This window comes from Grammomys surdaster, unplaced genomic scaffold (assembly GCF_004785775.1).
Source record: "Grammomys surdaster isolate TR1022 unplaced genomic scaffold, NIH_TR_1.0 136, whole genome shotgun sequence".
Lineage (NCBI taxonomy): Eukaryota > Metazoa > Chordata > Mammalia > Rodentia > Muridae > Grammomys > Grammomys surdaster.
This window is the reverse complement of record NW_021604594.1, coordinates 7,217,920-7,241,577: the sequence shown is the minus strand read 5'-3', so window position 1 is coordinate 7,241,577 and position 23,658 is coordinate 7,217,920. Positions and strand designations below refer to the sequence as shown.

General features: G+C 41.5%; 1 protein-coding gene across 1 annotated transcript in view; it reads right to left on the bottom strand.

Moving 5' to 3' along the window:
* The window catches only part of Sestd1 (SEC14 and spectrin domain containing 1), a 127,321-nt gene extending 104,119 nt beyond the window's left edge, over window positions 1–23,202 (bottom strand). The window contains exon 1 of the mRNA XM_028762927.1: window positions 23,122–23,202. The gene's annotated coding sequence lies outside the window, so the exon portion shown is untranslated. The remainder of the gene's footprint in view (window positions 1–23,121) is intronic.
* Between the last annotated feature and the right edge of the window lie 456 nt (window positions 23,203–23,658).

Here is a 23,658-nt window from a genome sequence, read left to right as displayed (position 1 = left end):
AGATAGATAGATAGATAGATAGATAGATAGATAGATAGATAGATAGATAGATAGATAGATAGATAGAATTAACCATGACAGCAAATATTTTGAGACCAAGATGGAGGAGCATTGTTGGCTATCTTAGGAAGCATAACTCTGATGAAATGATAGGAAAAAAATGTAGGATTAGAAGGGGGCATACAAGGATACTGAAAGAAAGTCTCTTGCTACCAAACAAAAAATTCCATGTGCTTCTAGGGTTGTAGGAAAAACTCAAGAAGGGCCATAACCTACCAAAACAGACTGGCCTAGTGCCAGCTGCATCCAGAAGAGGAACCTAGTGGGGATTGATGGGAAGCAACTACCTCATGAAGCCCCAGACTGTGAAATGAGTCACAGCAGTCCCAGAGAGCATCACTCCACACAGAGGAAAGGCTTTGAGAAACACATCCTCAATCCCACTCTGCAGGATTTCTACAGACCAAAATCAACTAAACGTGGGTTATGATCAGCAAGCGATACACAAGGGCATCAAAACAAACATCACATTTAGTCCAACAGGAATTTCAAATATTGGAGTTACTGAGCAAAGAAGATGAAGTAACACTTAGAAAACATTGAAGGAAATAAAAGATGGAAATGTAAAAATAAGCAACAAGTAAAGTGTCCCTCTGAGGTGGGGCACATTTGAAAATGAGCTCGACTAAGCTCTAGAAACTAAAAATTAGAAGTACGTAGATAAAATAACTATCATTGGCTAAAATATATATATATTGAGGACAACTAAACATAAATACTAACAAATTGGAAGATGGAGCAGAACAATTATACAAGATGCAGCACAAAATAAGCAGATAAACATATGCAAATATCAAGAAGTATGGACGTGGTCATAGAACATAACACGGGTAAGACAGGGAAGGGACATTTGCTCCACGTGGCTACTGCTAGCCACACAAGCAAAGAACAAACTCCCTGGGGCTCCTACATGGTCACACTGAGGCTAATCTTAGATTACTTTGCTAACTATTTTCTTCTTTGAGGGACACAGAGGAGGGGGTTGAAAAAAATGGCAGAACCAGTAAAAGTTCTTTGTTAATAACATAAATGTGATATGTAAGTCAAGAGACCACTGAAATGCCTGCAACTTGAAAGAAGACTAAAATCTTCCTATAAACCAGTCTTAGGATGTGACATTAAAATTGTCCTATGAGTACTTGTTTTCCTCTCTGTGCTTACAGACATATTTGGTTTCTTTGTCTTTCTTATTTGTATTCTTTCAAGCTAAGATAGTCTTTTCTTCTTCCACTCAGTGACAGATTTCTTATGTTGGAGTGGAGAGGTGTCCAGACTGGAAATGAGTATTTGCTCTCCAGCCATCCTGCCACCTCAACTCAACTGGGTCTTTCCAAAGATAGAAATGACTAACTAACACAGCCAATAAAAATGTCTTCCTCTCCTCCCTGTTTATGATAGCCTTTGTGCTGGTTGGTGTGTGTGTTTGTGTGTGTGTGTGTGTGTGTTTGTGTGTGTGTGTGTATATATGTGAGTATGTGTGAGTGTGTGTATGTGTGTGTCTGTTGGTGTATATGTGTGTTTATGTGTGTGTATGTGTGTGAGTATGTGTAAGTGTATGTGTGTGTGTGTGTGAGTGTGAGTGAGTGTGTGTGTGTGTCTGTTGGTGTATATGTGTGTGTTTATGTGTGTGTATGTGTGTGAGTATGTGTGAGTGTATGTGTGTGTGTGTGTGAGTGTGTGTGTATGAGTGAGTGTGTGTGTGTGTGTGTGTGTGAGTGAGTGTGTTTGTGTGTGTGAATGTGACAAAAGCTGGGGTCATTTGAGAAGAAGAAACCTCAGTTGAGAGAAATGCCTCCATCAGATTGGCCTGTAGCAAGTCTGTAGGACATTTTCTTAATTAATAATTAATGTTGGAGGAGCCCAGCTCACTGGAACCAGGACAACCCCTGGGCAGGAGGCTCATGCTGGCATAAGAAAGCAGGTTGAGCAAGACAGTAAGCAGCACCTTCCTATAGGCTATGCTTCAGTTCCTGCCTCCAGGTTCCTGCCTTGAGTCCCTGATTCAACGTCCACCGATGATGGACCATAGTCTGTAAGCCAAATAAACCCTTTCATTCCCAAATTGCTTTTGGCCATGGTGTTTTAGCACAGAAATAGAAAGCAAATTAAGGTGCCATTCATATTTCCCCTATAATCAACAAACGGTTATTAGATTTTTATTATTCTATAAAGTAAGTGGGAAATAAAAGTTAAACTACATTCACTGAACTCAAGAGGTTGATTTCTACTCTTTGATGAAGGCATGTGTACCAGTAGGGACCAGAGCACTATGGGACAGTCAGGAGCCATTGTTTCTACAAAGCTCTTGCTCTTGAGTTTTCCTCAAAAGAGACTGTGCATTGACCTACTGGATGAAGTGGATCACAACATCACTGGAGACAGAAGAGGATATGATCAGAGCAGAACAGCATATTCAGTCTAGCAAAGACCACAGGAACACTTTCTTAAACCCAGGACAGAACCAAGATGGTTCTAAAGAATGAAAAACCATGTGGGAATCATGGAAACCTTGCAGTCTTTTTCAAGGAGTTTAGATTTTGTCTCCCCAGCACCCAATTACTTACTGTTTTCATTGCTGGACAAAATACCTGACAAGAAACAACTGTCTTACAGTTTGAGTAGATACATTCCATTATGATGCGGAATGATGCATGGTGACAGAGGCAGGAAGCCACATGGTCACATTGCATCCATAGTCAAGAAACAAAGAGAGACAGAGGGTTAGGGATGTGCATACTTAGTTTTCTTTCATTTGTGTATTCACTCTAGAGCTCTAGACCAGAAAATGATGTGATCCATAGTGGGTGAGACATCCCATGTCAACTAACCCAATCCAGATAAGCCTTCGTAGACATGTAGACATGCCTGGAGACTGTCTCTTGGTGATCTAGTTACCATTGAGTTGACAAGTAAGACTAACTACCTCAAGCACAAACCAAGAAGTCACCCTCCTCTTCCTCCTCCTCCTCCTCCTTCTTCTTCTTCATATATTTCAAGTATAGAAATACCATCCCCTCTCTAATTTTGAGGGATGTATTAAAGGCTGACCTTGAATGTTCTATGTAGATCAGGCTGGCTTCCAATTGGAAATCCCCCTACCTCAACCTCCTGAGTTCTAGAATTATAGACATGAATCATTATGACTGCTTAGAAATAACACTCTAGTAAGAAGATGGAGGCTGAGGCTGAGGTACCGCATAAGGAAGGAAGGAAGGAAGGAAGGAAGGAAGGAAGGAAGGAAGGAAGGAAGGAAGGAAGAAGAACTAGGGAACCTGAAGGTTTGAATTAAAAACAATTCAGGTGAAATAAGAAGCAGGCGGCTGGGTATCAAAGATGATGAAGTGAGTGAACAGTGCGTCTATTGGGAAGCAAATGGTATAGCAGGCAGAACAAGGCAGCTAGGGGGGTGCTCTCAGGCATGAGAGGTATAGATAGACAGGGCGACTATCCCCAGAAGTGTGGACTTCAACTGATAGCCATGCAATTCTTTTGATGCTCTTGCTTTTGTTGCTTTTATAATATTGATCCTCACTATAAGATTCTTAGGTTTTCATTGCAGATGATTACAAAGACATTCTAAATATAAAGAATAAAACCCACCAGTAATCTCATTATGCAGATAGATAAAAAAAAAAAACATGAGCTGTGAACACAGGCCCATTTTTAGAAAACTGTCTCATATCTTATATAGAATGTTATTCCTTGCTTTTAACATGTGATTGTGTTCCTTGAATACTATTCTGCATACAAATAATCTTTACATATAAATTCTAATGACTGTATAGTGTTTTATAATTGAAGTACAATTTTTAAATATTGGTGAATATTGTAATTGACTCATTTTTTTATCAGAAATTATACTGTAATGAACACATCTGTGTACAATACTGTGTGGTTTAGACTATTTTCTGAATAAATGCTCTTAGAGGTCAATTACAATGTCAAATTTAAGAAATGTATTCAAACTACTTTATAAACACTTTGTTCCAACTGAAAGTCCCATTAGCACTTACAACTATACTTTTTGAAAAATATTTTTTAAGTGAATATGCAAAGATTTCCTCCTCCTAATTTGCATTTTCTGAATTAGAAACTAATGCATTTATTGACATTTTTATTTGTATTTTATTTTCTTAATGTCTTTTCAGTGCTTTGAATTAGAATGTTGCTTTTCCCTTGATGGGTATTAGCTCCAACATACCAAGAATATTGACTGTTTTTGGGGTTTTGTCAACCATGCTCCTTTGCAGATATTGACATATAAAACTTTATGCTTCTCCATAGTGAAATGTAATTGTCTCTAGCTTGGAGGTAACCCCTTGCTTTACCTCACAAATCATCTCTCTTCCAATGGTAGTTACTCTGCTTTGTTCTCTTCCTGCTTCCCAGTCCACTTCTCTGTGGTGCTGAGCTAACACGTATTTTTTCTAGTTGGGAGATCTGTCCCAGTCTTTGGCCTTTTTAGTTAGGATGTTTACCCTGAGGCTGGGTCTATGCAAATGTTTAAGAATTTTAAGTATAGATGCTCTTAAAGCAGAAATATTTTGTGTAATGTATGTATTTATTAACTGTATGGTTATAGTTGAGATTGTGTATGTGTGTATATAGGTGCAAATGTGTGTGTGTAGGCATGCACACATATGTATGAGTGTCTGGGAACCTATGTATGCATGAGTGTGGCAGCAGAGGTCACTTGCAGGGGTCATTCCATAGTAACTATTCCTCTTGATTTTGAGGCAGAATCATTCACCGGGATGGAGGAACTCACTGACAAGAGGGGTTGCCTGGCCATCCAGCTTAAGCAAGATGTTCCACTTCCTTGTCTCTCGTTCTTAAGTGTTTCAGAAGGATGTTAATTGTAGGCCTCTCACAGGATTTTTGTGAGGGTTAAGTTGAGTCATACAAAAATTGTGCACATGTGTGTATGCAAGTGTGCACGCATGTGGGAAGGTTATGTTGGTGCATGTGCTATGTGGCATGGTACATTAACAGCTAAGTTTTAGTAAAGAAACACTAATATAACTTTTTCCCCTAAAGAACATAAAGTAAAATGGGGAATGTTAATTGAATAATGTCCACATAAGGAAGATAAAAATGGAACCTGTCTGATGATAAGCAAGATGTAGGAGACAATGAAAAAGAGTTATCTCTGGTTTTGGTAGCTAAAATGATTTTTTCAATATTTGAAATAGAAGGAAAATGACAAATTTTATTATTAGCATAGAATCTATCTATCTATCTATCTATCTATCTATCTATCCATCCATTTATCGTCTATCTACCTGATGTTTTTAGGCAGGGTCTCTCTGCACAGCCCTGGCTGTACTGGAATGCACTGTGTAGACCAGGCTACTCTCAAACTCACAGAGGCACAGCTGTCTCTGTCTCCTGAGTACTTGGGATTACAGGTGTACACCACTGCACCTGACTCTTTTGTTTTGACAAAATAATGTGACACTTTAATATTTAGCAGTTCTTTTGATTTTTATTCTAAGGAAAAAATATGGTTATGTAAATAATATCTCATTTTGTTGAAATCACTTGCTGAGCTCAGATTTCTATTGTAAAACTGCAGACACATGGAATTTAACTATGACAATAGGAATCCAAACCTGCTCATCGTTGGTGGGCACTGTGGACTTCAATTTTGTTTTTGTTTGGTTGTTTTCTGTTGTTGTTTGTTTGTTTGGGTTTTTTGCTTGTTTATTTGTTTGTTTGGTTTTTTAACACAGAGTTTCTCCTGGCTGACCTGGAACTCACTTTGTAGACCAGGCTATCCTTGAACTCAGAGCTCTGCCTGCTTCTGCTTCCCCAGTGATAACATTAAAGGTGTGCACCACCACACCCAGATTTAATGCACTTTTATAAAACTTTGTTATATTGCAACAGAAGACAATCCTCTGTTGCTTTCAGCTTCACTCATTCATTCATTCAGCTTCACTCATTCATTCATTTATTCGGTTTCACTCATTAATTCATTCAGCTTCACCATTCATTCATTCATTCAGCTTCACCATTCATTCATTCAGTTTCACTCATTCATTCATTCATTCATTCAGCTTCACTCATTCATCAGCAAAAACCCGAACTTCCCAAATACACTAAGGTCTGCACATTACAGAGTCTGTTAGCCAGTGTGCTTGTGGCTGTGTGGCTGCATGCGAACGATAAAGAACAAGAGCCCTTTACATACATATTGCATCAGTGTATTTCAAAACTCTGACTGTGTGCAGAGGTTATTTCCATTTAAAACTAAGGGAGAAATGGCCTCTTACTCTTTGTAGTTCTCAAGTCTGGCTCACATCCACCAATGCATGTGAGCAGTTCTCTGAGAAGCAGCTCAGCTCCTGACCCATCTAACAGATAAAGAAGTCAGTGCTGTGAAAGCTGAGTTACTTATAGAAATATACGAAGCTGTTTAGTGAGTTCCAGAACTGGGTCCACACCACCATCAGTTTATAAAAATTAAATGGAAGAAAAATTCCCAACCGGTTCTCTTTTAGAATCTCATTATGTTATAGGTTTGACTCTTTCCAGGGTCTAGAAATATTATCCATATGTGGATCAGCTTTAGAATTAAAAATAAATTCAGATCTACCTGCTTATTCTCACAGCGGTATACCTTCATGGCTTTATAAAGACATTATAAAGTATGAGGAATTTTTTTTTTTATTTCTAAGTTTGCACAGCTGATATTGTGTATACAGACAATACGCACAATTAACCTCTAAGCTCTAGAATTTCACTATATATAAATGTATATATATTTGGAAAAATGCACAGCATGTCAGGGAAGCTTTTATGCTATGAGGCTTTGTTATAGGAACCAAGGGGTAAGGGATGCCGTCTGGCCACACGAGAAAGGGGGACAGTATCTCACTTAATGATTTCTGATCCATTCTTTTCCCAGGGCTCATGAATTTCAAGGCTACTGTTTGCCCCAAATATGAAACCACTTGCCATATTCAATGCAGCTGGTATATTTCCATGGCAGTTGCATATCTGAGCTGGTATATGAGGCAAGAAACCAAATGCTGGTTCTACAGGAAGTGAAGTTCTGCGGCAGGACAGGGTAAGCTGTTTATGATTGAACGCTTTCAGTAAGATGGCTCATTGATGAGTAGAACAAGCCTTGCCTGCTGTTGTTTGCTGTCACTGAAGTCCTGAGAACACAAAGGAGTCTGACGTATGGTGCAGTCCACCCAGGAACACACCAGCTTGGCTGCCTCAGTTGAAGACTTTGTCTACCTGCCCACATTTTCAGGAATAAAGGGAAATGCCAACAGTTCAGCAGACCTAAACTTTCCAGCTGGGTAACTGCCCAGTTCTCTCTCCCTGGAAAATAATTGTACTGGGGCTCAGAAGGATGTCCTGACATAGGCTATGATAAAACTTACATGTTTTCCTATGAGAGAAAAACATCTATTTCAGGGTTCAGTGTCTCCGGACTCATCAAAGGTCTGATATATCATCTCTCTCAAAAACCCCTTCAAGGCCATCTTTGCTGAGTCCCCTAGACACAGATACTAAGATGGAAGGCTGCATCTGGACCGGAGAGAGCTCTCAGGAGATCCACCTGTAAAATAGTGCTGTAGAAGGAAAAGCTGGCGTGCAGTCAGTGACAAATGAGTCCTCAGCAGACTGAGGATGGGGATCAGGCCTTTGCAGTTCCAAATTAACCAGTCATTGGTCACGGCTGCTTTGGGGAAGAGATGTACTCTGAAGGGGGCAGTTTCCCAGCCAAGTACAAGTACCATTAAAAGGTGCTTTGTGGCAGTTGTCTGTATCAGTCTTGGGACAGGACCTAGGTGGACTTCCACCACATGTACTAAACAGCCTGCACAATGTGACTCCACTTCCAGCCTCTGACCTCACCCCTTTAGATCTACTGGCACCCTTCCTAGTTCCTGATCCCAGGCTCCCAACTCAGTCCCTTTGTTCTTTGGGGTGCCTCTCTTAAACGCTCCTAAAGTGAGCCTCTATCTGGTCTGGCCTGCTTGGCTTAAGAACTGAAAGTCTTTCATTCTAGAAAACCCTCAGAGTCCCAAACACGCTAAAATGTTGGTCATCTGAATCCCTCCAGAAATTCATACTTCACTCCCTTACTTCCTTCAAGACTTGCTCAGATGTCATCTTCCTTGACCATCCTTTTAAAAATTACACCTTCTTGCCTTCAGAAATATATTTGACTTCCTTTCTTAGTTTTATTATTTTTTATAGTATGTAACAGCTTCTAATACATCATATTATATCCTTGCTTTATTTCAGTTGGGAATGTAAATCTCATGATGACAGTTTTTGGTACATACAAGGTTAGTATGTTTTAAAGGGATAAAACAAGCCAGCATATATATTTTTCAAAATTATTTATTTTATCTGTATGGATGTTTTGCCTCCATGTATGTATGAGTCTGGTGTGCACAGAGGTCAGAAGAGAGCATTGGACCACCTGGAAGTGGAGTTACAGATGGTTGTGAGCCACCATGTGGGCGCTTAGAGTGGAACTCAGGTCATTTGCAAGAATAACAAGTGCTTTAAACCACTGAGCCATCTTTCCATCCCTAAATAAGCATATCTAATATATAATACAATAGACATAATTGATGGTTAGTGAAAAAATATATGTTAGCTTGTAATGATGAAAGTCATTTAAATTACAATCATTTATCATTATTAATTATTTGGTAATTATGCTTGCAAAAGGTCAAAATGATCACACACCCATTTGCTTATAAAAGACCCTGACATCTTCAGCGTATTGTATCTGATGCAGAAAAGATTTGAAGTCATTCCACTTGGTGGCTGATGGCAATAGCGTATCATCTGTAAATTATGCGAAATAGCAAATTACTTTCTTAGAATGTACAACTTGAAAATGAAACGGGGTAATCTCATTGACTGACAGCATAGCCCACCATGAAATTAATACAAGATAGCATTATATCCTAAGTAAGAAGAGTAGCAGACTGAAACTCCAAAAGGTGTGAAGTCGGAGATTTTTTTCCTTGGCCTCAGTGGACCATACTTCCTTCAATAAGGGCAGAGGAAGGGGAATGTATCATTTTTGGAGAGATAAATATTTTTTTGTACATGAAAGAAAGATTTTTTAGAAAGTATAATATTCAAACAAACATTTCCATTTTATGAAATGTCGTAGATGTCTGACTATAACATTATACAGACTGTATAATATGAGATGTCTGATTCCTATTCCTAAGAACTTAATGCAAACTGAAGTTCCTTGTGCTCTACTGTGTAAATTTTTGAGGAGAAACATGAAACAGCCTCTTCCGGCATCTTAGATGCATGTTAGTGCTACAGGGCTTTGTTGATAATTAGCATCCTTCCGGCCCGGTTCATCACCCGAGCTTTAGTATGAACAGACAACTATTTTCAAATCTTGGGGAAAAAAATTTTCAATCAAAGATATAGAAAATGTTCCTTTCATTTTATTTCTGAAATGGTGAAAGAGAGAGAGAGAGAGAGAGAGAGAGAGAGAGAGAGAGGGAGAGAGAGAGAGGGCGAGCGCTGGGCTGGGAGTAGCTCAGTCGTGGAGTACGTGCTCAGCATGCACAAGCACACTGCATCATGAGAGGAATTATGTATAAGCATCCCATGATTTATACGTAGATTCCTGTACAGTACGATAGAGTTCAGGGTCTATCTGTATCTTTGTTCTGTTTACAGAACCATGGAGGAAGCTAATTAACCCAAGAACTTTACCTGAAAAGCCCCGGGTTGCAGCACAAGGACCAAAAGGTTCACTGTCCTTGCATATTTTGCTCCCTAGTATTTAAAAGGCAATGGCCCAAAAGCTTATTGTAACTTTGTTGCAATTTTATTAAAATGACGTTACTTTGCTTCCATGCTTCCTTAGTTTGTTTACATTATTTTTTAAAGTTGTATGTTAAATTCCATCATGGACTGGAGGACTCCGAATTTTTTGTTTGTTTCCTTTATTGGTTTTGGTGTGTGTGTATGTTTGTTTGTTTGTTTGTTTCCTGACAAGGTTTCTCTGTAGCCCTGGCAGTCCTGGAGTTGTATGTAGACCATGCTGGCCTCAAATTGTCTTCTTCTGCTACCCAAGTCCTGGGATTATTAGGGCCACAGAGTTTGGCTTACTGGGTAAACGCATTCTTTCTTCATGGGCCCTAGAACCTGACTACCCTAGGACTGATCATTTTGTACCCACATGCTGTAAGGAAAGAGAGAGAGAACTGACTTCCATAGGTTGTACTCTGAGCTTAACACATGCTGTGTCTTACATGCATGTGTGCACACACATACATGAACATATACATAAAAAATAAATAAATATAAAAAATTAAATTACTTAGGTATTATTAGCATGGTCACGTCATTTTCTTATGTTTTCCCATTTTGGTTAAACAGTGAAACTAAAGCAACTTGATTCCCAGAGCTGAAATAACTGGTTTTTCTAGATTCTTGTCCTCTACCCACTCTGACCATGGCAAGGGCTGATCACAGGGGATGTTTATTGATCACCAGATACTCTTGGGCTCACCACTCACCTTGCTTCCCAAGCCACCCCTAGCAACCACAGACCCAAACAGGAGAGTTTCTGGTTCCCTTTCTCTCTTCCTCTTTTCAGCCTTACAACTACCCACCTCCAAGCAGAGAGTGGGCTATACAGGCCTTCTGCAGACATGCTTTTCCTGAATAAAGCCTGGACTATCGTTCAGTTTTTCATCCTTCTGTCTGTCTTTTCTTCTTATCACAGTAGCATTAAGGAAAAACTATTTTCTTCTGGTCTAGATAGAGACCCAACATTCCAGGTCCATAGGTCTGTCAGTAGGCTAAAGAACCACCCCTCAGGAAGGCAGATTTACCTCAAGCCAGGTAAAGAGATAGGAGGAATAAGTGTCCCTTTAACTCAAAATGTACTTTTCCTTTTAAGAATTTCTGACCCTCCGGGTGGTGGTGGTGGTGCATGCCTTTAATCCCAGCACTTGGGAGGCAGAGGCAGGCCAATTTCTAAGTTCGAGGCCAGCCTGGTCTACAGAGTGAGTTCCAGGACACCCAGGGCTATACAGAGAAACCCTGTCTCGAAAAACAAAACAAAACAAAACAAAACAAAACAAAACAAAACAAAACAGAATTTCTGACCCTAGTGAAGTCCCTTACAGAGTTCCAGCCATGGTGCTTTTCACTCAACTACTCAGAAAAGCATAACTCAATTCTCTCTCTGTCTCTCTCTGTCCTTCTGTCTCTCTGACTCTCTCTCTCTCTCTCTCTCTCTCTCTCTCTCTCTCTCTCTCTCTCTCTCTCTCTCTGTGTGTGTGTGTGTGTGTGTGTTCCAGAGAGAGACAGAAAGACAGAGACAAAGGCACTTACTATGTAGTCCTGGTTGACCTGAAACTTGGTAGAAACTTGGTATGTAGACTAGGTTAACCTTGAACTCACAGAGATCCACTTGTCTCTGCCTCCCAGTGCTGGGATTTAAGGTGTGCAGCACCATGCCTGGCTCCTTTCTCTTATTAAGCTTGCATTCTGTAACACTCTGGGCTTCGTTCTTCCTCCAAAGCCTCCCTCCCAGCCACAAGGCTGCTTGTCTGCCATTGCTGAACTCCATATCAGCAGGAAGACATGGTGCTCTCTCCTGCTCCTCTCTTTCTCCCTCCTCCAGCAGGTGCTAAGATTTAGAGTCTGCCTGTTTGGGAATTTTTCTTTTTAACTTTAATAAAATTGTTTACAAACTTCCTTTTAAGTTCACCATTAAGTTCTTACATTAAGAACCCCAAGAAGGGACCTTGATTTCCTGGGTAACATACAAAGATTCCTCAGTGGGATTTCCCAAAATTTCAGGTAACATTCTTATAGTTCTTATGGGTACCACCAGGGCTGTCCAGCGTCTACTGTAACTCAATCTTGAAGTTCTCAAGATATGGCCAAAGATAGAGGCTTGATAGAAAGATAGAGGGAAGCAGGGATGCTTAAGTTAACAAGGTGGCAGAGGAAACCCTAAAGCAATGCAAAGTAAGCTCAGGGACTCTGCATAGAGGGAAAGTAAGGACACAGTGAACAAGCAGACCTTCTACAAGCCAAGAAAGGCCTCAGGAAAAACAACCCTGTAATACCTCCTCTCAATTCTGGCCTCTGGAGCTGTGGGGTGTTCTGCTGTTAAAGCCACCATCCTATGGTATTTTGTTATGCAGCCTGGGCCTTTGCAATGTGGTAGTTGGTAGCCTTCATTATAACAAATAACCCCCTTCCCTTTTAGTCCCTGACTGAAATGAAGTTTCATTTTTGTTTGCTGTTTTGTGCTTTGTCATGTCTGTGTGAGGTGTGTCTGTAAATGCTCGTGATCTCCTTCCTCCTCCACATGTCTCTCTTCATATCCTTCCTTCTTCCCGCTTCAGATCTCCCTCTTCCCAGGGGTTACGAAATGATCCCACACTTCAACCAGAAGTCTGAGGTATGTGTGATGGGGGGTGGGGGGATAGCATGTGTCTTACTTGGAGTGGAAAGAAAGAATGTTGAGCGGTGAGTGGGACTAGGTAGTCCCTGATGTCCTGAAGAGAATGACGTTATTCCTTGCCTCATCAAAACACTTATTTAAACAGACTTGTAGTTGATTTAACTTCTCACCGTTTAATAATTTTACACTCCACTACCTTTGTGTGTATCTTTCTTATTTTCTCCTCCTTGCCATTAAGTGTTTCTCATCTATCTCCTATTTCTATATCCATTGTTTGAGAATAAGTTCTCCTATCTGGGATCTTACCTGTGAAGACTACAGTCCACTCTAAATTTCTCCTATTACATGAGAGTTTGAAAGTGCTCAGGGTGCATGGACACACACTTTCAGATAATGCCTCGCCTTGAAGACTGCTTTAAAGAACAACTATTCGATACATTCTAGATGAAAATGCTTAAGGAAAAAAGAACTGCTAAGTCTTGTTTGTGCAAATAAACAGCCACCATCTGTCCCTCACAGACCACCATAGATACAGATGGGTAACTAACTTATTTATGCAACTAAAGTACTGCCACTTAGGAATTTACCAAATTAAGCTAGGAATGCATGGTTATTTGAGCATGTCAAACACATACCAGAAAAATCAATCATGGCCGTGAACTTGTTGAACGCACTAGAACACTTCAGATTGTAATGTGACATTCCCCCCACCCATCATTCATACAAAGGGCCCCTTACACTAAGTTATGGTGCCACTCACTGGCCTGTCCCTAGCCCACCCAATGTGTGTATTGTATCATGGAATTGACCAGGCAACCAGTTCTCAAGCGGAGTCCCCTGAGCTTTAGCTCGGTATGATTCCCCCATCGGAGCTGCCCTTCGTGCTGTTGACAAACTCTGCATTTCCCTGATTAGGGCAGGTGTGCCCTAGGAGGAGGTGTGTTGCTCCTGGTGGGCTTTGAGATTTCAAAAGCCCAGGGCACACCTTTCTCTCTGCCTGTTGATCAGAATGTAAAGTTTTCAGCTTCTGCTTCAGCATGGTGTCTTTCTCCGTCTCACCATGATGATAATAAGCTAACCTTCAGAAACTATAAACAAGTCTCCAATTAAAAGCTTTCTTTTTTTATAAGAATTGCTTAGGGCAAGCTGTCTCATCAAAGCAATAGAACAATAAAGATATGTAGAATAGTTTCTTGAGTCTCTGTCTGTGCCCTACTAGGGGTAAAGAGGCATTTGTTCACACCTTCCTAGCAAAAGCCACACAACATTATGTGTGTGATGTAATCATTAAAATCAGGAACTACAGATGGGACAAAAGAACTTGTGATTGTCGATGGTTATATCTCCCATGTGAGACCAGTAGTACTTGGTGAAGTAAAGCTGGTGAAGTTGACACAACTTGTAGATTTATTATTAACCAATAAATTCTGACAGTGTGAAAAAAATACCATAAAAATGTCCACTTATATGGCTGACATAATGTGGTCATGACACTAACCACCTCTACCTATTAGAAATTATAATACAACTTAGCAAACAGCAGGCACTCCATACATAATTTATTGATGGATATATGATATCAGAAGATATCCTGACAGTGTCTACTTCTCTCCATTCTTATAACTGTGGCTCTGATCTGAGCTTGATCGTGTCTTTTCTGGGTCCTGAGGGAAGACTGCTCTCTCCAGCCCCATGTTTCTGATAATCCATTCTCTACATAGCAGCATTGGCTCTTTAAAAAACAAATGAGACATGACCACCAGTGTCCACTTCGCTAGGTACGTATCATGAATTTAAATACAATGGCTACATGGCTCTACGCAATCTGCCTTTATCCCAGCTCACACCTTCCACCCGGGCCCCTGCAGTGCCTCAAACACATCTAATAGGTTGCCATTTTCAGATCTCTGTGCAAGCCCTTCTCTTTGATGCATTTCTCTATCATGAGCTTCCTTGAGTTCAGTTCGACATGCCTACAGTCATCTTGAGTTGCAAATGTCACAACTGTCATGACTGTACCAGAATAACCCTAGTCAGTTTTTCCCACTTAGTTTCCCAGCAAACTATAAATAGATAAAAACCATTAGAGTGGTATGAAGTGCTTACAGCTGGACCCTGGGGTCAAGAATGTGCCTGACTCTTTGATATTAGCTTAAGATAAACTGGATACATTCCAGTTATGGTGAAGTCTCTCTCTTTCACACACACACACACACACACACACACACACACCCCTACCTCGATTTCTGATACAAATCACTTGCTCTTGTCCTTCAAGACCATATTACTGGTAGTAAACCCATCAATAAATTGCATTGCTGGATTATGAGGTGGAATCACAATTAGAAGTTGCCTGTGTGTCACACAGGAAAACAATTAAGACAAAGAATTGTCTCTGTTTCTAAGAAAGAAAGGGTTGAAAGAGCATCAGAGACTGTAGGACAGCTGAAGAGTATGGAGACACAGGGCAAGCAACCCTGTGGAAAAGACCAAACAGATACAGACAGAGCTGTGGGTAACTACGGTGGGGGGTAATGGCACACAGTAGCCTCTCCAGAAGAAAACTGAAAAACCAACGGTGCCACAGACAAGTGCACAGTCCTTGCAGGATTTACATCCAGCTTGGGGGGTCACTCCTCTGTCATGATGTGTCAGCAGTGAAGAGCTCATCTCTTTACATTGCTCACAACTCAGAAGTCTGTCATGACATGCTGTCATGAGAGATAAAAAGCATACTATTTAATACTGAGCTAATCGCGTCATTGAGTCTGAGGTCAAATTGCCACAGTCTCTGAGATCAATACCGATATGGGAAGTGGACATGGGAAGGGAGAGAGTTGAGGTACAGAAGTTCATATGGAGTAATGTAGGTGACAGCCCAGTCTTTAGTGGTAGAAGCTGAGCCCATCACCTGAGGATATGTGCTGAGTCTGACTGATAGTCCTGAACCTGAGGTCAACAAGTGACCCATCATCTGGAAACACTTAGGGGCTGCAGAGTCCGCAGGACTGAGAACTTCAAAGTGCCATCTGAATATCCGACTTCCTCAGTTGCTTCCTTCATCCTGAGTTGGTTTTAAAGATGAAGACTCATCCACCATTACAGCCAACAGTACTGTGTTTGCCTCCTCCACTCAACACATCCAAGAGCCACCCTCCTGTTTGCACAGTGGTCATCTCAGGGTTTGCAAACTTGGGGGCTTGGCCAAGGAGTTTGAGATTGCAGAGCTGGGTGTGGCCAGCAGGGGATCCTGGAATGCAAAGAAGCGAAGCTTCTGAACGGAAGATTAAGTAAGCTCTGTCTGGAATCAGAGAAACTCAGTGCTAGCTAAATGTAAGGGACAAAAGGTTCCAACATCAGTTAGCCTTCCAGCCCTGCCCGATCTGTCAGAGCCCAGTTGTAGAGAACCCAGAAACTGTTACACTTGTCTTCCTTTGTCTTTCTTTTGTTTATATACCTGCATGTCTCCCCTTACTACATGTAATAGTATTTTTGAAATTACTATTTTATTTTATAATATTTTTTAGCAATTCATTGGGAATTTCATAAAATATAAGTTGATTATATTCAGCCAGACTCCTCCCCTAACTCCTCCCACATTTCCTACCCCACCCCTAACTTTCTCTTTTAATTAACCCACAGACTTTAATTTGTGTTACATGTATACTCCTGGGTGTAGGCCATCCGCTGGAGTGAGATCAACACAATAGGAGCTGTATTCTTTTCTTTTTCATTTATTTATTTATATATTTATGTATTTATTCACTTTACATCCCGATCATAGCTCCCCCTTCTCCTCCTAGTTCCTTCATGGCCCCTCCTCCACTCATTCCTCCTCTTCATCTTTGAAAAGTGGGAGGTCCCCCTGGGTACCAACCCACCCTGGCACCTTGAGTCACTACAGGACTAGGTACATCCTTTCCCTCTGAGGCCAGACAAGACAGCCCAGTTAAGGGAACAGGATCCACAAGCAAGCAACAGAGTCAGGGACAACCCTGCTCTAGTTGTTAGGGGACCTGCATGAACACCAAGCTGCACATCTGCAACACATGTGACAGAGGCAGAGTATAGGTCTAGCCCTTATATGTTCTTTGGTTGGTGGTTTAGTCTCTTGGAGCTCTGAGGGGCCTGGTTAGTTGATACTGTTGTTCTTCCTATGGGGTTGCAATCCCCTTCAGCTCCTTCAGTTCTTCCCCTAACTCTTCCATTGGGGTCCCCGGGCTCAGTCCAATGGTTGGTTATGAATATCTGCATCTGTCTTACTTAGTAATTTGCTGGCAGAGCCTCTCAGATGACAGCCATACCAGGCTCCTGTCTGCAAGCACATCTTGGCATCAGCAATAGTGTCGGGGTTTGGTGTCTGCAGATGGGATGGATCCCAAGGTGGTGCGGTCTCTGGGTGGCCTTTCCTTCAGTTTCTGCTCCATTCTTTGTCTCTGCATTTCCTTTAGACAGGAACAATTCTGAGTTAAAGTTTTTGAGATGGGTAGGTGGCCCCATCTCTTAACTAGGGGCCATGTCTATCTACTAGAGGTGGCCTCTTTATGTCCTATCTCCCCAATGTTAGGCATTTCTGCTAATGTCATCCCCACTGGGTCTTGGGAGCCTCTCACATCCCTGGCATCTAACACTTGCTAGTGGTTCCCCCTACCCAGTTCCCCACCTCCCCACTGGTACATATTTCTATTCATTCTCCTGACCCTCTGGACTTCTCTCCTGTCTCTTCCCATGCCTGATCCTACCCTCTTCCCCCCTCCCACCCAGTTACCTCCCACCTTCTGCCTCCCATGATTATTTTGTTCCTCCTTCTGAGTGAGATTGAAGCATTCACGATTTGGCCTTCTTTCTTAAGCTTCATATGGTTTTTGAGTTGTATAGTGGGCATTTTGAGCTTTGGGGAAAATATCAACTTATCAGTGAGTACATACCATGTATGTCCTTTTGGGTCTGGGTTACCTCACTCAGGATGATATTTTCTAGTTCCATCTATTTGCCTGCGAATTTCATGAAGTCCTTGTTTTTAATAGCTGAGTAATATTACATTGTGTAAATGTAGCACATTTTCTGTATCCATTCCTCTGTTGAGGGACATCTGGGTTGTTTCCAGCTTTTGACTATTATAAATAAGGCTGCTATGAACATGGTGGGGCATACATATGTCCTGTGATATAATGGAGCATCTTTTGGGGATATGCTCAGGAGTGGTAGAGCTGGATCTTAAGGTGTAACTACTCCCAATTTTCTGAGAAACTGCCAAATTGATTTCCAGAGGGGTTGTACAAGTTTGCACTCCCACCAGCAATGGAGGAGAGCTCCCCTTGAGGAGCCACAGTCTTAAAGAAAACCAACTTTATTCTTATAAAAATGATTTTGCTTTGAGTTTTTATTGTTTCTTATATTTATTTAATTAATTTATCTATTTAATAATTCTATATACTTTTTATTTATGAAATGACCAGATTTTTAATGTTTTTCCTGCCTATTGCCATTTTTTTCCATTTCTTCTTCTCTTTTTTCCTTTTATTTAACCTTGTTTCTCCTTTCCATGTTCTCCTTGTTTATGCATTTAATATTTTTGAACTAATTTTTAAATTTTCTTAGCACACATGTTAGTTATGGTTCTCTGGAATAGAATTCATAGAATAAATACATATGTGAATATATATTCATATATGCATCTATATATGATTTATTAAAGTCGCTTACAGGCTATGATACTGCTAGTGCAACAATGACTGTCTAACAATGAAACGCCCAAGAATCCAGTCATTATTCAGTCCGCAAAGCTGGATGCCTCAGCTGGTCTTGGATCTACATTGGAATCCTGAAGAGGTAGGCTCTAACGCCAGCGAAGGAAAAGGCTTGACTGAGAGAGAGAGAGAGCCAGCAGGCAAAGAGAAAGCAAGCTTCCTTCTTCCATGTCTTTCATATCAGTTCCCAGCAGATGTGGCCTGCATTAAACGTGGATTTCTCACCTCAAAAGATCCACATTGCAAGTGGGTCTTATACATTTCCCTTGTTTATTTCAAATGATTTAACTAAGAGGAAAATCCCACAGACGTGTACCCAGCTGCTTGGGTTTTAGTTCCAGATGTAGTCAAGCTGACAAAAATGGCCATCACAGCGTTCTGCATTGGGTTTCTTCTTCTTTTTCATTCTGCTGTTATTTTCTATAGTCATTGGAGGTACATTCATTATCTTTAACTTATTTTGTCTATTTTTGTATCTCATTCTATTTGTTGTTATACTGTGATTGTTTTTCCTCTTACTGGAGCAACACTGGGGACAGAGTCCTCAAGAGTTTACTGCTTACTTAGAAGATCGCCAATAAAATCCTGAACAGATATCAGAAGCCAGGGACTACGCTGTTTCCAAGAGCTCATGACTCTTCAAGTACTGAATCCAAAATCCTGAAATAGTTGAAATGACAGAGTCCAAATACCACTCCTAAAAATACTCGGCAACAGTCAACAAGTCCACGAGTGAGGTAAGGAGATCACAGAAGGCGGCCGGTCAGCGACACAGGACAGCAGGAGAGCAACGCTGAGGGAAATGTCTGCAAAGACCTGAGATCTTGGGGGTGGGGTGGGGCCGGGGGCTGGGGTAGAAACGTTGAGAGTGAAAAAACTAGCTAATGAAGTAGAAAATGGTGCGTGAATTGTCACTGCTAGATCAACCAAGCAGAAGAAAAGTACCAGGGACAGAAGACTGGAAGACGAGTGCAACATTCAGACTCCAAAACAGCGGAGGAAAAAAAGCCCAGCCACGATGTTCAAGCACTCGGAGATCAGCTGATTTACAAAGGCAGACGTGCTGGACCTCTCAACAGAAACCTTACAATCCAGGAAAGCAGGGGGGAGGGGGGGGCTTCTTAGGAAGAAAAGCTCTCAGCTTCCTGCCTCTCTTGGCTTCCGTTACTGTGACTCTACCCACCACTAGCCTTCCCCGCTGAACTAATTCTTCTTTCTGTATTTTCCAATCTCCATTTTCTTTAGTCCGCAGTTCCTTTCTCATCTCCAAATTGCTAGACCACACATTTTGTAAATTTTTCAGCTGCCATTTAAGTGCATATCTTGAACCATTCTTGGGTCTCTTTCTTTCCTGCCCTCAGCAGCATGTGTTTTAAAAGAGCCTCGTCTTTTTTTCTGTGTATCCTTCACAGAGGAAACCGTGCATGTTTCACGCCTTAAAGACAGTAACTATGCTATATGCTGAGGCTTTCTGTAGTAACATTTTCATCCCTGGTCTCTTGACATTTGCGTCTCCAATGGTCAACTTGCCATTCTCTTGAATGTCACACTTAACATGTCTGAAACAGATTTCCTGCTATTCTGGTGTTCTCCTCCCGCCCCTCGTCTCTAGAGCTCAGAACAGGAAACCACCAAGTATTTAGAAATCTGAAGTCATCATCAGTTCTTCACCTTGTCTGTACGCATAGCCCCTAATCTAATAGCAATTCCTATAAAATTACCTCCAAAACGAGTGGCTGTTGGCGCTACTCGGAGGGTATTTGACATCAGGCCAAGACAAAGAAGTAAGCTCAAGGCTGGAATCTGACTTTGGGCTAGGACTCAGGAAATAGGCCTAGATTAAGAATATTTACATTTGAGTTAAAAAGCTCAGAGAGGGCTCAGCTGAGGCCTGTGTGGCATTCCTTTTGTCTTGGTCATCCTGATCGGTGTTTACAGGATTTTGTTTATTGCCTTGCTTGTTCCTTGATCCAGAACTGATATTATTTTGCATGTACTTAAAGTGGTCTAAAAACAGACTGGAAAAAAGAAACACCTGCTTCAACCTCAAAGCTGGTCGTGGCCACGCTACAGTGTTGTCTAATTGTACTTTTTATTTTTAATCATCTCTCCCGCCCTGAAGAACCAGTTGACTGACTTAGCTGGCTCAGTCATGCCTTCAACCAGTCTAGTCTCCACACTCACTTTATCTCCTGTGGTGGCCTATAGTCATCTCTCTTTGAAGGAGAGGACCCTTGCTTCTGTTCTTGTTAGCTCATGATCTTCTTCACCCTTTTCCATCCCCCATCAGGTTCTCCTCATGTACTCATTGGTGTTGTGGATTTTGTTTATTGCTTATGTTAATTGGGTTCCCAAATTTCACTGGAATGCGCACATCTGCATCTAAGATGCTCGCCCCAGTTGCTTCCAATTGGTAAATAAAGTTGCTGGCAGCCAATGACTGGGCAGAGAGACAGAGGCGGGACTTTAGATTTCCCAGGCAAGGGAACCATAGGAAAGGAGAATCGCCATGCTGGGGAAGCAGGAAGATGAAGTTTGAGAGCTGATGGAAAAGCATATAGCCATGTAAGCACTCAGGAAGAGCAGCCCCAGGGTTCCTTCCCCAGATTGGGCCTGGGGTAGCAAAGATTTTAGTAAGCAATAATTCAGGAGTATTGGAAGGGAGGCATTAGCAATGGGGAAGTTTTGGAGTGGCACGGTCATTGAGCTGCTTAGGGGATATTAAAAGTAAGGCTGCATGTGTGTATTTCCTTCTATAATCTAGAGCATTTTGGCAGGTGGCTAGGAGCACGGGCTGCCAGCGGAGGGGCGACTTGAGTCATGTTAAGCAATTAATGCAACACCTTGGAGCATTCCCATAGCCTTTCTTCTTTCGTTCTAATCCCATCACCACATCTCTTCCAGTTTGAGCTTTTGTAAACATGTGGCCCCTATATTTTCAGTGAGGTATACCAAAGCGATTCCTCCGTATCCTTAAACCTGTCTCCCTGCCTCGCTCTCTACCACACTTTGTCGCTCTGTGTTTTTGCTGGCTGCTCTCGAAACCACGCGTTGTTATTTGCTTTGCTGCTTGAGTTTAAGATTTTTATTTAAGGGTCCAGAGAGATGGCTCAGTGGTTAGGAGCACTCGCTGCTCTTCCAGAAGACATGAGTTTTTGGTTTTCAGCATCCATGGGCTGCTCACGATCACCACCTGTAACTCTAGCTTCTGGGAATCGGATCCCTCTTCCTCTCTCAAGGGGCACGCAAGTGCTATGCACTCACACAGACACATACACATAAATAAAAATAAATTTCATTTTGAAAGTCTCTTATTTAGGGTTTTATGCCTCCTAGGAAACGCAGCCCCTCACTCTCTGATTTCTCACAATTCAAGCCTTGGGGCTCCTTGGGTTCCTTAACAGGTTTATGACGTGGCACCTGTCACAGACTCTGCTTTGTCCTTCACCAACTGAGCACTTGGAACACAGACTCAGATTGTGCGAGGCCAGCACACGGTCAGTGCTTACTGAGTCCTTACTAAGCTTGACAGGGAAGTAGGAGAGGATGGAAAAGCTGGATAGTGCACATTTACTCCCAACGTGCAAAGCAACAGAAACTGTCATCTCTCAGAGGAGAGTGCGGTAAAGGGTTAGCAAAGGAAGACCTTTCATGTTTTCCTTTTATGTGCTTAAAAAAACCCTAACTGGCCTGCTCTTCAGGGATTCTGAGAACACGATAGGACTGTTGTCACCACTAGGTCTTGTCTTGTGTTAGACTTCCCACTAATTAGATGACCTTGGGCCAACCACTCAATTTTCTCATTGTAAAGTCCGAGAATTGGCTAAAGTTGGGTTCTTTTTCAGATCTTTCTCAGGTTTAAAATGCTACAGTTTTACAAACGGAATGAATTAACAACTTTGTAATGGAATTCTCAGTTCTTTTCCCCTGATTCCAGATGAGTTTTTTCCTCTTTGGATGTTAAAAGGCTATTGCAGTTTCTCACAAGCAGTTAATATCTCGCGGAGGCACTACAGTTCAGACCTAAACTTCTTATCTGAAGTACACTAGAGAAGAAAGAATTCCTTCGCCCTCCCAGAACACATTCTACACCACCCTTAAAGCTAGAATAACCATGCACTTCTTCTAAGCTCTCCTATATTCTAAATTCTACATTTTATATTCCACATTCTAGATTCTACATTCCATATCCCACATTCTAGCTTCTATATTCTTCTATATCCTATATTATATATATTCTATGTTCTATATTCTAGGAGATAGAAATAGAATCCCCCACTAGGTGTCAAATATGTTTGAGAAATTGCTGCAGTCTAGAGCCTTTTTTGGAGACAACCAATCTATTTGCTCTACTGAAGGCTCAGAGAAGCCCCACTGTGTAGAAATGTACTTACTGGCATTTTCCTAACCAAGGAGCATGGCAAGTGTGCTTCCCAGCACGTGTCTGTGTTTGTGGCAATGTGTTCCGACGGCATCAAACTGGGTAAGTCATTTTCAATGACCTTTCTGCTGTGTGGTTTAACTGTTTTCTACATGAAATCTCTTGTACAAGCAGCCTGACTTAAGTTAGGGCAGATGTCCTCGATGACCTCTTTCCAATCCTGGCACTATCTCCCCAGCTCCCTTTCCTGTCTTACACGCCTTGATATAAAAATTGACTCGTATGAGATTTATAAAGGCTATCTATATAGCTAACCTTAGAAGATTTCCATTTTAAATCCTTCTTATAACATTATACAGCACATTTGTACAGATACGACTTAGTTATAGAAAAACTCCAGCTGGTCTAGTTGGCACTTAAGTTTCCCTGAAAAAAAAAATCATTATCTTAGAAATTGCTTGCATTTTTGTCCAATCACACTTGAATCATACCTCACTAGTAGAGAAATCACATGAAGGACAGAAGAACTTCTGCTTGGGGGAGCCCGTTGAACTCTGAGGGTGGCATATCACTCTGTTGTCAGAAGCAAAAGCTAAAACTCTGTAGAATGCCTCTGTCATGATTTATTGTTCCTACAAGCACTTCTGGCCTTTCCCAAGCACATCCCATCGAGTTAAGATGAGAGGCGAGGCCCCATGCTGAAGGATTACAAAGCTTCAGTTTCTTGTCCTACTTTACAGGGATCTTCTTTTAAAGCAGGCACAGAGCAGCGCTCTGATGGATGACAGTGCCGGACCATGCTCAGCATGACTGAAGACAGCTGCAACCATAGTTAGCATGAGGCTAACGGCTCTGACCTGACTATAGAACCCTGTCCGTAAGTGCACAGGCCAGCACTGGGGCTGTAGCCAACGGAGTTGACAGCTGTCTCCTCAGGAGCCTTGCAGAACAATTTCAGTGAAGCAAAGTCTATGTTCTTTTTCTTTTAAATCCTCTGGTTTTCAATTTGAGGAGACCGAGAAGCTGAA